The sequence below is a fragment of the Microtus pennsylvanicus genome, chromosome X, assembly GCF_037038515.1.
Source record: "Microtus pennsylvanicus isolate mMicPen1 chromosome X, mMicPen1.hap1, whole genome shotgun sequence".
Taxonomy (NCBI): domain Eukaryota; kingdom Metazoa; phylum Chordata; class Mammalia; order Rodentia; family Cricetidae; genus Microtus; species Microtus pennsylvanicus.
The window spans coordinates 59,202,380-59,217,877 of NC_134601.1; the positions used below are offsets into that span (position 1 = coordinate 59,202,380).

The 15,498-nt window shown below is 42.1% G+C and overlaps 1 protein-coding gene across 5 annotated transcripts in view; it reads left to right on the plus strand.

Annotated features, from left to right (window-relative positions):
• Positions 1–552: 552 nt before the first annotated feature.
• The window catches only part of LOC142840792 (E3 ubiquitin-protein ligase RLIM-like), a 216,899-nt gene continuing 201,953 nt past the window's right edge, over positions 553–15,498 (plus strand). Inside the window, exons 1-3 of one of the 5 annotated variants that reach the window (XM_075957388.1) lie at positions 553–917; positions 1,264–1,353; positions 12,378–12,441. The gene's annotated coding sequence lies outside the window, so the exon portion shown is untranslated. The remainder of the gene's footprint in view (positions 918–1,263; positions 1,354–12,377; positions 12,442–15,498) is intronic. The other 4 variants (XR_012908969.1, XR_012908967.1, XR_012908966.1 and 1 more) reach the window with 4 other exon arrangements.

Genomic DNA, 15,498 nt, shown 5'->3' on the forward strand with positions numbered 1-15,498 from the left:
ACATGATACAGTATCATTAATCCTAGGGCTTCTGCATGCTTGTACATAGCAGCTAGCTCCTGAGGCTCTTTCCCCAAGACGCAGCTCTTTTCTGCAAAAACCATGGATCCTGCTGTAAGGCCTCCGGAGCAACAGGCTTCTATTTTGATAAGTTTCTGGCAAATCCTCGTCCTGTGAGAGACTGCCTGGGTTAAGTCGCGGAACGATACCAAAAATATGACCTAAAATAAAATGTTTTAAAATTGGTTAGATGTGTGCCTGGTGAAGATAAAATAGGTAATGGTAGTAGCTATCGCAAACGCATTCTTTTTCATCTCTTGTGACTTCAGTAGGAATTAGCCTCAGAGTTGGTCAGCCAACAAGGAATGCAAATCTCTAAGCAGTTTGAGATAGTTCTGCCTGGAAACCGGTTTACTGACCAAGCTTGTCGGAAAAACAAAAAGGTCCTGCTGTGCAGACTGTAAAGATGAGCCCTCACTGCGCAAGCTTAAATCCAGTGCCCTGAAGCAGGCAGGGTTGACTAGGAAAGCTCACCCGTCCTTTGGGTGGAGCAAGACCACAGGAAATGAATTCACAGTCTCTGCATCCCATTTTTTGCTTAATAAATTTTCAAGCCATTTTTCTCCTTACTTTTTTTTTTTCTTGGCAAACACGGGGAAAGAATTTTGATTCTTGAATCTCCGTCCTCCTAGGGAAACAACTAGCTGCTGGCGCTCCTTCCCAGGAGGGAACTCTTTGCCGCGAAAGCAGAAAAAAGCCACAGCATGGCTGCCGCGGCAAGCAAGCAAGCAAGCTCCGGGTTCGGTAAGGTCCTGGCGAACCTCACTCCTAAGAAGACCTCGCGGGTCAGCCAGCATCTTGAATTTTGGGGTGCTCACAGATGTTTAGGATTTCGACAGCTTGCCTAGATCCTCCCAGTGAGTGGTTTTTCACTTTAAACTAAGAGACTAGTAACCCCCACCATCCCCTCCCCCATCTGACACAGGACCTGGTTTGAGGGACAGAGACTTACTGAAATTGTTGGAATCTTGGAAGGTTCGCACACTCTTCCTGGGACTCAGTTCATAGAGTTGTTTGTGGTAAGCGAATGCTAAACTTGCTGAGCGGCGAATCTGTCCATTTCCCAGGCTCCTGAAACTTTGACTTAAGATTTTTAATTGATTAGATGTGAGCCTACTGTAGATAAAATAGGCAGTGGGTTTCCCTGCTGCAAATGCTCACCTGCTTTTCTCTCTTATCCTTCATCTGTTGTTCATTTGGTAGGAATTAGCTCCAGAGAAGCTCCGTGTCCAATGGAGGCACATCTCCAACCACTTCGATGTAACTCTGTCAGGAAACCTGCTTGCTACCCAGGTACGTATGGTACTTTGGCTAATATTGTATTCTTTCAATCGTTGCATTCATTATTGGTGTTTCACTAAGAAACAGGAAACCAAACAACAAACAATAAATGATTTTACCTCTTCAAAAATGATTTTAAAGACAATGAATGAGAGGTGTCTTCCCAAAAAAAATATTCTAGAGCTAGTTCTAGAGCTAGAAACAAAAGCACTTATGAATGACTTCATCCAATACGCCAGTGCATTTTCCTTGTGGCTATTTCTTTTGAAAAATCTCCTAGCAACAGTATTAGCATGGTTGATACTGAAATTCTTTTGCATTGGGAAAGCTGTTATTTTTCTTTAAGGATCATGAAAATACAACCATTTCCTGCAATTTTCGTAATGTTGTTTATCTCTAAGAAATGTAAAATTATGACATTGCGTGCCAAATGGATGGGCCTGGAGATAGGATGTTAAACTGGAGTGGAACAATCTCAAAAAAATGAATGATGAATATTCTCCCTTAACTGTTGGAACTCGTCAATCATATGCATATATAATAAAACAAATAAAATGCTTAGTACCGAATAGGGAAGCCTGAATGTAAGGGAGTAGGGAAAACTGAGTTAAGTGATCTACCTGAGTCCTGAATGAGGCCTTAGAGTGAATGGTTTTTCTAGTTCTGAGTCTGTTTGATTTGGATGATGGATGTATAAAATTATTCAACAGTGAACTGTAAAATTCAATGGAGTGGCTACAAGAGCTGAGATACATTGAGCCTGCTAAAATGGAAGAGTAAGTGTGGTTTATTTGCAAGGAATTTTTAAATAAATGTTATAAAACGAAGAAAATTTTCAAAGCATATGACAAAAATGGAAAGGCAAAAATAGGCAACAAGTCAATCTAGATTTGGTGTTAAACATGAATATTCTTTCTGTATGAATTCAGAGGCATGAAGATCTAGATCTCTAGGTCTAGTGAGGCCTCATATAAAAACATTTTCAAGCAGAGAATATATCAGTAACACCCCAGCAATCGATCCCTGACCAGGATGCCCCAACACAAAGCAAACACCATGGCCGTTTTGTTTGCTTTCTAGGTTTCTGTGTTTTAGTCCTTTTCTTCTTTCTCATGGTGGGGGGTGGTTCTGAAGAAAATAGTTACACAGTTTGGTGGGTAATGAAGGTAGATGTTGGGAGGAATTTGGTAAAGGGGAAATATGAATGGAACATTTTAAAAAGCAAGCTCAGTACTAACAGAAGGTTTTCCCCGTAAAATGCTGGATTCTACTCTGTGTAGCAGGTGCCTCCAACTTGCTTTCTCTCAGAGGACAACCTTGAGATAGATCTTCATGTCCTCACCTCGCAAGGGATGGGAGTACAATCATGCACAAACAACCTTAGCAACAGAAATGGGTCTCTATGAGTTTTTCAGGATCCTAATAGTGGAAAGGTTACAGCAGAGAGGAGCCAGATTTTTTTTTTAAATTTATTTATTTATTAAGGATTTCTGCCTCCCCCCCGCAACCGCTTCCCATTTCCCTCCCCCTCCCCCGATCAAGTCCCCCTCCCTCATCAGCTTGAAGAGCAATCAGGGTTCCCTGACCTGTGGGAAGCCCAAGGACTACCCACCTCTATCCAGGTCTTGTAAGGTGAGCATCCAAACTGCCTAGGCTCCCACTCAAAAGAGCCAGATGTTTTGAAGACACTTACTTGTACCTAGTTCCCTCCACCCCTGCAGGCCTGAAGTGGGAGATACTGGGTCTGTAGGAGTTAAAGATAGAAATCGTGTAAGGAATGTGTCCCATGGTTGTTTCTCTGTTCTTGTGTAAGGTGTAGCTGACCCCATTCACCTGTTCATTGATTGCATTGCTAGAGGAGGTGGACAGTGTTTGAAGGGACGGGAATATTACAGTATAGCATGGGTGTGCTAGGGGAACACTAGTGTCTGTGGTACTCTCTGGGAACTCTCTCATCCCAGAGTCACCAAGGAACTGTGGGCAGCCAGAGAAGATGCCAACCACGTTATAGGAAGACTTCTCATCCTCTGGTTAGGACATCTTTAAAGGCTGCATTCAAAGTATTTGCATTAGATTAATAACTGCAACAAACATAGTTATGAAGTAGTAACAAAATAACTTTATCGTTGGGGTGTGGTCTCCACAAATGAAGAACTGTATTGCAGGGTCACATCAGGAAGACTTAGAACAATTGACCAAGGTGTTCTAAGGTAATATGTAGGAGTGGTGGCCTTGTGTCCCTGCTTTTCACCTGTTCAGGAAGCAATCAAGGCCTGTCCTAATTAGGGTTTCTATTTGCTGCAATGAAACATTATGACCAAAGAGCAAATTGGGGAGGAAAGTGTTTAGTTGGTTTGTACTTCTACATCGTTCCTGGAAGAATGGGGCAGGAACTCAAACAGGGCAGTTGACTCATTGGCCATTGAAGGGTGCTGCATACTGGCTTGCATTCCCTGGCTTGCTCAGTCAAGTATCTTTATACATATACAGAGAGATAATGCAGGACCTCCACCCCGAGAGTAGCAACCCCCACCCTGCTTCCTGCCCATTGACCACTAATTGAAAAACTGCTTTACAGCTGGGTCTCATGGAGCTATTTCCTCAACTGAGGCTCCTTCATCTCTGATGAAACAAATACAGCAAGGACAAGCCCTTAGTTAATAACCCCAGACATAGGAATCTTCAACTATGAGCATTATTATTTGAAAAAGGATGACATGGGGTCCATTTTATTCCATTTCCTTATGTTTAATTTACGTTTTCTGTTTGTCACTTTTGATTTTGTCAGTTCTTGCTGTTGTTAATAGCAGGGAACTCGTCTGAAAGCCAATAAAAGTTCTCTTGTGCAGTCTGCAGGGTTGAGCTTTTGTGCACCTGGCTATCCCACATTTAAACTCAAGCCTTTTCAAAGAGACAGGATGATCTGATGGTGTTCAAACTTCCTCTTGGGTGGGGAGGATACCACTGTAAGTGGGTTTTCATCACCCCCATATCCCACCTACTTTCAGTATGCATTGCTCCCCCAATGCCAGCAAGTGGGAACCTTTTGTAGAGGAAAAGAGGAATCCTGACAATTTAAACTGGGAGCCTGCAGGCTTACAGTTGGGGTCGGGTGGGTTACACTAGTGTGGAGTTTCTTCCAGGTGGCTAGTTCATTAAGAGCACAAAGAATCCATTACTGTAAGATGTCAGTTATGTCAGGTAAGTACCTCAAGTCAGTTTTCTTATTTTTTTTTTTGCAACATGGTAAAATGTTTTTAATCTCAGGGCATTTGAATGCCTGTAGGCTAGTAGCTAGCTGCAGCTGTTCTTTCCCAGGAGGCAACTCATTGTGGAAAACGGATAGATCCTGCAATATGTTCCATGGCAAGCGAACTCCAGGCTCACTAAGCTCCTGCTAAATTTCCCTCCTAAGAGAAAACTCCTGGGTCAGCCAGCTTCTTGAGTGCTTAGGCATGCTTACTAAGGTTGTGGACAGCATGGATAGAACTTCCTAGAGAGTGACTTTCCACTTGAAATGACTAGAAAACTTGACAAGTAATTCAATTACTTGAATTCTTAGATTCTTGTTGGGGGGGTGGGGCTGAGGATTCCCACACTCTTTGGTGACAGAGACTCCCCCCATGAGCTTGTATGCACTGAGAGTCTCCTGAATATCCTGAGCAGGGACTCCATTCCCTGTCCTGGCTTGTTGAAAACTTTATGAATGATTAGGATCTAAAAAGGAGTGTTTTAAAATTGATTAGATATGTGCCTACTGAAGATAAAATCGGTAAGTGGTTGAAGCTGTTGGAAGTGCTAGACTGCCTTCTGTCCATTCTCTTTCATCTGCTGTGTACTCAGTAGGAATTAGCCCCAGAGAGGCTCAGCCACCAAGGGAGGCATATCCTCAAAAGCTCTGGGATAGTTCCCCTAGGACACTTGCTTACTGCCCAAGTCCCTCTGAAAACAAAAAAAAAGTTCTCCTGTGTACCCACTAAGGATGAGTTGTTGTGTGCCTGTGTATCCAAAACTTAAATCCAGTGACCTTGAAAGCAGGTAGGATTGACTAAGACAGCTTTTCTGTCCTTCGAGTGGGGCAGAGCAAAACAAATGAATTCATAGTCCCTGCCTCCCCTTTTCAGCCTGGTAAATTTCTCAAGCCATTTTTCTCCTTAACTGATTTTGTTGTTGTTGTTGTTGTTTGTTTGTTTGTTTTTGGTTTGTTTGTTTTTTTTGTTTTGTTTTTTTTTTTTTTTTTTTTGGCAAACACAAGGCAATATTTTGCTCCCAGGGTATCTCCATGTTCATACTCTAGCCGCTAGCTGTGGCTACACGTTTCCAGGAGGCAACTCTTTGCTGCAAAAGCAACAGAAGCTGCAGTATGGCTGGCACTGCAAGCGAGCTCCGGGTTTGGGAAGCTCCTGGCAAACCTCACTCCTAAGAAGACCTCCTGGGTCAGCCAGCATCTTGAATTTAGAGGTGCTCGCTGAGGTTTATGATCTGGACAGTTTGCCTAGAGCCTCCTAGAGAGTAGCTTTCCTCTTTAAACTAAGAGGCAAGTAACCCCCAGCGCTCTGTCCCCCACATGCCTGTACCAGAGGTCCTGGTTTGAGAGACAGAAAGGTACCAGAAGTTTTGTAACCTTGGAAGGTTCCCCCATACTCTTTTCCCAGGGACTCAGTTCATATAGTGGTTTGTGCTGAGCAAATGGTAAATCTGTTCATTTCTCAGGCTCCTGAAACATTGACTTCAGTTTAAAACCTAAAACAAAAGATTTTTAAACTGATTAGATGTGAGCCTATTGAAGATAAAGTTGGCAGTGGGGAATGCTCTTGTATATCCTAGTCTGGATTTTCTCCATTCTCCTTTATCTGTTGTGCCTTCAGTAGAAATTAGCCTCAAAGAGGCTCAGTTTCCAAGGAATGCACATCTCCAACCACTTTGAGATAATTCTTGCATAATCCCTGATTTCTGCCCCAGTACCTCTGATTCTGTGGCTAATGTTATTTTCCTTAAATTACGTATTTATTCATTGGGTTTTCACTAAGGAAAAACAAACCAATCAGCGAAGATGAATAAGTATTTTTACCTCTTGAAAGACCAGTTTTAATTTACGAGGCAATTGGGAAGAGGTGTCATCCTATAACAATTTTTCTCAAGCTAGGAATAAAATTATTTTACAAAAGGTTTTATAAAAAACATGTCCATGTGTTTACTCTGGGCCTTCCTAATTTCTTTTCTTTTCCATCCTATCTGTGTTCCTAGTCTGTGTCTTTCACTTTTATTCAGTCCATATGCTTTGATGAAACTTGCTTTACAATTTACTTTTGTATGTGTGTGTGTGTGCACGTGCATGTGTTTAAGAGTTCTGTAGCCATGGCACAAGCATAGAAGACACAGCCCAAATTATTGGAGTTGGTTCTCTCCTACCATGTGAGATGGGGGTACTGACCTCAGTTCATTAGACATAGCAGCAACTACCTTTTCCTGCTCAGCATCCCAAGGGCCCTTCTGGTCCTGTGATTTTCAGTTTTAAGTAAGATAAGTGTGAGGAAGACCATCATAGAGGATCTGGTAGAAGGCAATGTTGTCTTATCTCAAGACAGCAACATTTCAGAAGTGAGAATACAATGAGCAGTTTGCAGATTAGCAGGGGCATCTGGCTAAGAAATTGTTTAGAAGGGAGTCAGTGAGGAGCTGCACCAATCTGACCTTAGTTCTGGCTTGCACAGGAAAAATCTGCTGTCAAAATTAGCCGTCCAGCACATTTCCTTTATCTTCATATTTTCTTATTAGAATATTCTTTTCTTATTTATTATAAGGAGAAAACTCATGAAACAGGAACGATAAATCCAGGCTCAGCTGTGCCCCACCGGAATCACATGGAGAGAATGCACCTGGGCAGTGCAGATGTTTTCCCCGCTAACAAGGTTTCTCCATCACATAAGGAAAAAAAAAATCCAGAAATGACTTTGTTAGATTGCAAAAGTTTATTTCTTGAAGCAATGACTATTTCTGAGCCTGGATTTATCGTTCCTGTTTCATGAGTTTTCTCCTTATAATAAATAAGAATAGAATTGTTTTATCCCTTAGCTATCCTGGTTATTTCCCTATCGAGCTAATTTCAACACCTATGGAATTTAACATTTTCCCCCGGACTAGAGTCATGATTGACACCTCATTATTGTGTTACTAATATTTTTCATTATTTGTTGATGAAATGAGATACAGCATATCCGAAGACAGCAAGAGATGACCAAATAAAGACCATAGGGAAAGAAGGTTGTACGTGTGATGTACATTCAATTTCTTAACACTTTGAAAGCCCCAAAGAAAAAAAAATATTTTGGAACTTGTTTCTTTGCCAATTATAGCCAGAACTCTAACCAAAAATTGTCAGGTGGTAGAGCTGGTGTTTCTTTTTCCCACTCTGCATATTGGGGACCCTTTACCCCATGAGTGGTCATAGTCACATTTTTTTGTTTGCACATTATTTCTAAAGGCTCAGAAATCTGTCTTTGTGATGAAAACCAAAATGTTCTGGTTAGAAGTTATTCAGGCCCTGGGATGAACCAGATCTAGCAAGATCTGGGCAATGATATTTCATTCAATTTTATATTGACCACATAACAGACATGAGAGAGAGGAAATTTAAATTATAAACCAATAAAGCAGGTATGGAGCCACAGGTCAGTTGGTGAACTGGCTGAGTACGGTACCTAGAACTCACATTTGAAAAAGCCAGGCATGCACGGTGCATGCACTTACAATTCCAGAACTAGGGAAGCATAGGCAGGCAGATAAATCCTTGCGCTCCCTGACTAGCCAGTCTAAACTAATCAAAGATCTTCAGGCCAATGAAGAGACCCTGCATCCACACATACATAAACACAAAAGCACAGGCACAGTTACTCACATGTTCTCATGCATGCTTACACACGCAGAGTCACACTCATGTTGCCACACACACACACACACACACACACAAACTTGACTGTACTTTATAAAACTTACAACTTTAAGTAGAAGACCAGTAAGAGTTATATAATATCAAGCCTTAATCATCAAAACAGCCAAAAATGTAGGACTTCATCATCTAAACATATTTAATACACCATTAAAGTGAACATCATAGAGCTGGAGAGATGGCTCAGAGCACATAGTGTTCTTACAGAGAACCTGAGTTCATTTTCCAGCACCTGCATTGGGTGGCTCACAACCACCTGTAACTCCATCTACAATGGGGTCTGATTCCTTTGCCTTCCAGAGGCACCTTACACCTATATGCATGTACACACACACATATGTGCACAATTAAAATGTAATACAAAAACTTTTTAAAAATGAATGTCAGTGAATTCTTCCTTTGGAGTCCTTTCTACTTTTGGGAGTTCTTCCTTACTTTATTTTAAAAATCTGTTTTCTGTTCTTAAAAATAAAGACAACTTGTAACTTGTTCAGTCACCCACCCCAGAACAAAGTGAGACAATGTAAGCATAAGATCATAGCCTAAAAAGGAAGTGCAGTGTAAGAGGCAAATGCATTTCTCATCCCCTTCATACAGTAAGGAAAGCTCAGGAGACTTCTACTCAAAGATTAAGAATGACCACACGGGGAAAAAAAAACAAACAAGAACCAGATGATGAAGATGAAGATGACAAAGCCTAGATGGTTCTAGAAGTGGAAGTGTGTTCTCTGCAGCTATCATTCAGCCACCCCCCAAGTCTGCCATTGACCAGTGATTTTCCTAGAACTTGTTTTCTAAAGTTTCTGTGTATATGTCCAAGTTAGAATGTTTCTTCTGGGCAGTGAAAGGGCCTTGGCTCATCCCAGGGAGCCATTGTTGGTGGTTTTGTTGCCGAGGTTTTAGATCTCTCTCCAAAATAGAATGAAGTTCCTTCAGGATTCCTGTATGGTCTTTGTGCATCGAGAGGGTACCATGTCTCAGTAGTGAACTATCTCAGTCCAGCGGAATTGAAGACACCACAGGCCACATTCACTGACTCAGTCTGTCATACCCGAAGTGACCTAGATAGTGAGAAACCATCTTGGAGTCTGGTAGCAACTGATTGGCTTTTCCCCTTCATCAGAGGGCAGAGGGAATGGCCCTAAAATGTGGCTACCTTTGCATTCTTGTTACAATACAACCATCAAGGAGAATTGCTTTATAGATTCTGCAAACACTTCCCTGTACTTTTCTAGGGAAGACTGGCCTGCTTGGGAGGGATTCTGGTTCAAGAAAGACACAGAAAGGACTCTTCCAGGCTTGTGAGGTTTAGTAGACCTATGGAGACCCTGGGTAGAGATTACTGTGGCAGTCTTGGGCAATCTAAGTTCCTAGGTAAGACCAGGTTGCAGTGTGGCTGGTGATTGCACTAAAGGGGACACAGAACATTGTCTGATGGTTGCTGTATCTAGATTTACCTACATGGAATTTGGTGTGGCCTAAAACTGTTTTACCAATCCATGATCGTTTATACTGGCTCCAGAGTAAACTATCTCTTATTTTCTTTAAGGTGAAAGCTACATTTTTAACGTTGGCAAAAGTCTACCATTACATGGGTTCTGGGGATTGAATTTAGGTATTCAGGATTGTATAGCAAACACTTTTACTCATTGATCTACCTTGTCAGTCTAAGAAAAAGAGTTCTGTAAGTGGCAAGATGAAAGGTTCATTCTCCAGAAAGTGATCCTAGAAGAGAGCATCCTTCAGCTTTCAATGGACTCTCTTTTCTTTTTCTTTTTTTATTGATTTAATTGAGCTATACATTTTTTCTCTGCTCCCCTCCCTGCCTCTCCTTTCCCATTCAACCCTCTCCCATGGTTCCCATGCTCGCTCACAATTTACTCAGGAGATCTTGTCTTTTTCTACTTCCCATGTAGATTATATCCATGTTGTATGACTCTCTTAGGGTCCTCGTTGTCTAGGTTCTCTGGGATTGTGATTTGTGGGCTGGTTTTCTTTGCTTTAAGTCTAAAACCCACTTATGAGTGAGTACATATGATAATTGTCTTTCTGGGTCTGGATTACCTCACTCAGTATGATGTTTTCTAGCTGCATCCATTTGCCTGCAAATTTTAAGATTTCATTATTTTTTTCTGCTTTATAGTACTCCATTGTGTAAATGTACCACATTTTTCTTATCCGTTCTTCAGTCAAGAGGCAATTAGGTTGTTTCCAGGTTCTGGCTTTGAAAATTAATGCTGCTATGAACATAGTTAAGCACATGTCGTTGTGGCATGATTGAGCATCCTTTGGATATATACCCCAAAGTGGTATTTCTGACTCTTGAAGAAGGTTGTTTCCTAATTTTCTGAGAAATCACCACACTGATATGCAAAGGGGCTGTGCTAGTTTGCATTTTCACCAGCCATGCAGGAGTGTTCCCTTTACCCTACATTCTCTCTAGCATAAGTTGTCATCAATGGTTTTGATCTTGGCCATTCTTACAGGTATAAGATGGAGTTATTTTGATTTGCATTTCTCTGATGGCTAAGGATGTTGAGCATTTCCTTAATTGTCTTTCAGCCATTTTAGAGTCTTCTGTTGAAAGATCTCTGTTTAGGTCTGTACTCCATTTTTATTGGATTATTTGTTCTTTTGATGACCAATTTCTCGAGGATATATATAGTCTTGTTGACCATGTCCTTTGCTTTATAGAAGCTTTTCAGTTTCAGGAGGTCCTAATTATTTATTGTTTATCCCAGTGTCTGTGCTGCTGGAATTATATTTAGGAAGTGGTCCCCAGTGCCAATGTGTTCAAGTATACTTCCCACTTTTTCTTCTCTTCTATAAGGTTCAGTGTGGCTGGCTTTATGTTGAGGTCTTTGATCCATTTGGACTTGAGTTTTGTGCCTGGTAATAGATTTGGGTCTATTTGCATTTTTCTACATGTTGATATCCAGTTATGCCAGCACCATTTGATTAATAAGCTTTTTTTTCCATATGATATTTTTTGTTTCTTTGTCAAAAATCAGGTGTTTGTAGGTGTGTGGATTAATATTCAGGTCTTCGATTCGTTTCCATTGGTCCTCCTGGCTGTTTTTATGCCAATACCAGGCTGTTTTCAGTACTGTAGCTCTGTAATAAAGTTTGAAGTCAGGGATTGTGATGTCTCCAGAAGTTCTTATGTTGTACATGATTGTTTCGGCTATCCGGAGGTTTTTGCTTTTCTAAATGAAATTGAGTAGTGTTCTTTTGAGGTCTGTAAAGAGTTTTGCTGGGATTTTGATGGGCATTGCATTGAATCTGTAGATTGCTTTTGGTAAGATTTCCATTTTTACTATGTCAATTCTACCTACCCAAGAGTATGGGAGATCTTTCCACTTTCTGGTGTTTTCTTCAGTTTCTTTCTTCAAAGATTTACAGTTCTTGTCATACAGGTCTTCTACTTGTTTGGTTAGAGTTACCCCAAGATATTTTATGCTAATTGTGTCTTCAATGGACTCTTTCATGAAAGCTGCTTGTTAGTGTTCTTTAAAAAGTATCTCTTCTATTTCCTTTTCCCAGGGAGATCCATGCTTCCCCGCTTGAGGCCTCTTTGATACTTAACCTGTTTTGGTTCATGGACTAACCTTTACTTAAAAAGTAGCATCTGCTTATAAGTATGTACATACCATGTTTGTCTTTTGGGGTTAGGGTTACCTCCATCAGGATGATTTATTTTCTAGTTCCATTCTTTTGCCTGCAATTTTCATGATATTTTTTTTAAACCTGAGTAATATTTTTGAGGATAGACTAAGTTGGGTGGGGATGGAAACAGGTGGGATCAGGTGGAGGGTCGGTGAAGAATAAAGAAAATAGGGAAAGAAAGAAAATAACCCTTAAAGATTAAATTATTTAACCTGAACTTAATACCCGTGAGGTTTCCAAAGGATGAGTAGAATTATGTTTCATGGCATACTTTCTTAAAAAACTATACTGTACCTGAAACCTGACGTTATAACCTGAATTTACTCTCTAGTCTGGCCAAGTGAGTAATATAGTGTCCCATTTTGATCATCTGTTTGGCAACCCCACATGAACTGAAAGATATTCTTCTGTTTCCTTCCAGGGTGAACAGTGTGATAAGGGCTTCCACTACAGTCTCTGATCATCACTACATCCTGGGGTTCCAGGTAAGTACTCTGTCTGATTCTATGGGCATGCTGGTGGAGAGGATAACAAAGCAGTTGGATCTTGAATGGAGCAGTAGTATACTATCTTGTGTAGTTTCAACCACGGCTAGTAGAAAAGGGTGGGAAGTGAGATTCTAGTTGATAGACCCTGGTTTAGGAGTTGTGTGGGTGACTCTCCAGGCAATATGGAACCACGTAAGATTGGTATGAGCCTCTAGAACTTCAAGCCAGCATCCTGCTGCAAATGAAGGTAATGAAACATATTCACAGCATGTGGAGGGAATCCCACATCATCCTGCACTTCAGGACAAAATACAAAGGACATGGACACCCACCTGACTACAATAGGACTTTTGTAGGTTCTGTGGCTGACTGAAAAAGGATGGCAAGGTTTCTTTTTGAATGAAAAAAGAGATAAAAAGGGAAAGGACATGACTTCCCCTAAATATGGTAAAGGAGACAATTCATTGTAGACAAAAGGGAGAGCAAAGCCAGAGGTAGGGACATCTGGGAGAGTTCAGAGTGGACATGACCAGCCTGAGCTGGGCCATATGGGTAGAGGAGGAAGGGAAAAGAAAAAGGGAGGGAGGGGAACCAAAATGGCTGAATTATATATGGAAGAGCCTCTGGGAGAAGGGCAGCCCAGCCCCTGGCCTGGAGAGTTATGGATAGGGGGCCCGCCAGGTAGAGTCTGAGGGATGCTGGGAGAACCTGGTGCCATTGTCCACTTTAATATGTTAGTTTGGCACCTCAGCCATTTGAAAAAGGGTTTGAGACTTAACACTGGAGGAAGAACAAACATTCATAGTGGATTGGCTTAGTCCAGTGGTTGTAAGCTGGGCAGCCCTTGCTATGGAATGCTAAAACTGTTGACAAGTAGCAAGAAATTATGTGAAAGGTGGCAGGCTATGTTGACAAGTGGGCAGCTGAGGTCTTCTGAGAACTCTGAGGAGGCCTGCTGAAAGGTTGATCAATGTCCCTGACAGAGAGGGAGCGATGGTTAGTCATAGGTTCAGGAAGTTTGGGTTCTGTGGTTTACCCTGACTCATCTAGTTTCCGATAAGGGTCCTAGTACCTTGAGAGGGTACAATGGCTGAGAAGGTAATATCTCAATTTGGCGGCGAGAATGAGGATCATTTGGAGTCAGATCCCTTGAGTTCAGCTAAGAGACCCATCTATTACAGGAAGTAGTTATAAGGGTAGACAGCCATATTAGAGTCTGGTGGCAAGAGAAGGGCAGAGGGACTGGCCCTGGGACAAGAGCACCTTGGCATTCAAAGTACAATACCGCCATCCAGTGGAATGATTTTGCTGTTTGCACCAAACACTCCAGGTTTTCTCATTAGATCTGGGTGGGGGTGAGGGTGAGGAAATGGGAAGGAGGGAGACTCTAGTCCAAACAGTGCAAGAGAGGAGGGTCCAGCAGGCTTGCCAACCTTAGGGGTAGCCAGGGTACCTACCAGTGACCCATGTGAAGCACCAGCCAGTCTAGCTCCCGAAGAAGGCAAGGCTCTAGACCTCAGCTATACAGGAAGTACAGACAAGAAGATCCTGTGGCAGCCATGGCTGACATACATGAGAGGAGTTCTCTACCTAGGAATCATCACATGGGGCTCAGGTGTGTGGACAGACTACTTGTGACTCCTTCGTGTCCTCCTAGGAGCAAGGGACAGAGTCTGTCCAAGTACCTGTGGCCACACTCAGTGTCCCTGACTGACTGATTGTTTTTCCTGTCTCCTACCTATACCCACACCTCCCTTCTTGGAACCAGATATTGCACCAGGGACACTGCTTCTTCTCAGGAACTCGGGGTCCCCAGAAATTCCAGCTAGAGGTCATTGACTTGTAAATCCTTTCTTAGTTCATTCCTTCTTTCCATATGGCCATTGATTCCTCCCTCCCTCCCTTTCTTGCTTTCATCCTCCCTTGCTCATTTGCTTACTGACAACCTTAGCCTATTCACTTTGCTTTCCTCTCGATCTTGTCTTCCTATTTTTCTTCATTTCATTTCTTTCTGTTTCCGTTTGACTTTTACTCTCCTTCGGGACTGCTGCAGTTGGAGTTGAGTGTCCTCTACTGATCAGTCTATGATTTTGCTATAAAAATTATATCCACAGCATAATCACAGAGTATAGGGAGTTACTGCAATGGAGGTATGTACTTGGAACCTCCTGGTTGTGTGAGCCTATTGTGTACGTATCAGCAAGGAGCAGGGTGCAATGTGTCCATCCTCAAGGTGAGCCTTAACAGAGGCAGCCTCAGTCACGGAAGGAAGGTAGAGTTGAGAGGTGACATGCCACATGACCTGGATTCACTACCTGAGTCTCCCTGGAAAACCAACTAACAACAAACCTGACACAAAGGCAGCTCAGAACTCTTGGAGTGTACTCCTCAGTAGCCTATAGTATTCCCAGAGAGTGCTCAGGGACAAGGTCAGGAAAAGTTTCCCTGCCCCTTCCCAGGTGATAGCTGGCCTATTAGGTAATAGAAGTTAGGAAGCTGGTCTGTGATCAGACCGTGGAATAATGTGTAGATCATGGCCCAACATAGGCAGGTGGCAAAAGATGAATCTATGGTTCCACTCAACTTGGCAGTTAGCTGGTATATTCTATATATTCTCTCTCTCTCTGCCTGTGTATATGTGTGTTTGTTCATGCGCACGTGCACGCATGTAATTCTTTGTTTCCGCTACATTAGAAGCAAGGCCATAGAGGGTACAGAAACCATTGTAGAGCGTCCTGCCTCTAGAAGGTGTGTAATACATTCATTGATTTCAAACTTGGAAGGGTTATTGGCATGAATTTTGTAGCCCTATAAAGCCCCAGCCCTCAGCAGAAGTACACAAGTCAATACATCTGGCAGAAAGTGCTGGGATCACAGAGTACTGGCATGCAGTCTTGTCAGGAAGTAGGGGTCTGTTCTTACAATATGGTTCTTAAGACCTTTGGCAGGAAAATATGTATGTGGAAGGTGCCAGGACTGATTGATCCATAGACATGGGTAGCCTGGGGCCAGTCAGAATTTGGAGTAGGCCAGTCACAGGGGAAGAAGACCATT